Here is a 662-nt window from a genome sequence, read left to right on the forward strand (position 1 = left end):
GAGCCAGCCGACTCTCAACTGAATCCTCTACAATAGGTGAGCCAATAAAATTTTTTTTCTCCTTTAACTTTGGATGGTGGATATTTCGTCTCAGCAAGAAGTAACCAAGGCATGTGTACCTTCTACATTCTGGTAGAGGCACTGGGATACAATGAACAAGGCAGAAAAGCTTCCAACTATTTAGCTTTCACTTTTGTATAAGGAAGACTACTACACGTACACAAAGAAATAAATGAATCTTGTAAATATTCATGTTTTAAGCAGGTATCTTAATTTACAGCTGTTAATATTTGAAAGAACAAATTAAATGCTAAATGGCGTGGATGCTTTCCAAACATATATTAAAAAATAAATGAAAGCTGGGCGTGGTGGCTCATGCCTGTAATCCTAGCACTCAGGAGGCTGAGGCAGAAGGATCGTCCTTGAGTTTGAGACCAGCCTGAGATAACACAGGGAGACCCTGTCCCAAAAAGAAATGAGTATAAAGCATAAAGTTACATAGTTATACCAAAATACTATTATTACATGTTGATGAATACCTGGCTATTCATAGAAGTGACAAGCAGAGTCAGGTGTCCTGGTGCACGCCTATAATCCTAAGCACTTGGGAGGCTGAGGCAGGCAGACTGCTTACTACTGGGTTACATGTGAGTTTAAAGCCA

This window comes from Fukomys damarensis, unplaced genomic scaffold (assembly GCF_012274545.1).
Source record: "Fukomys damarensis isolate Sample0158 unplaced genomic scaffold, DMR_v1.0_HiC HiC_scaffold_3, whole genome shotgun sequence".
NCBI lineage: Eukaryota > Metazoa > Chordata > Mammalia > Rodentia > Bathyergidae > Fukomys > Fukomys damarensis.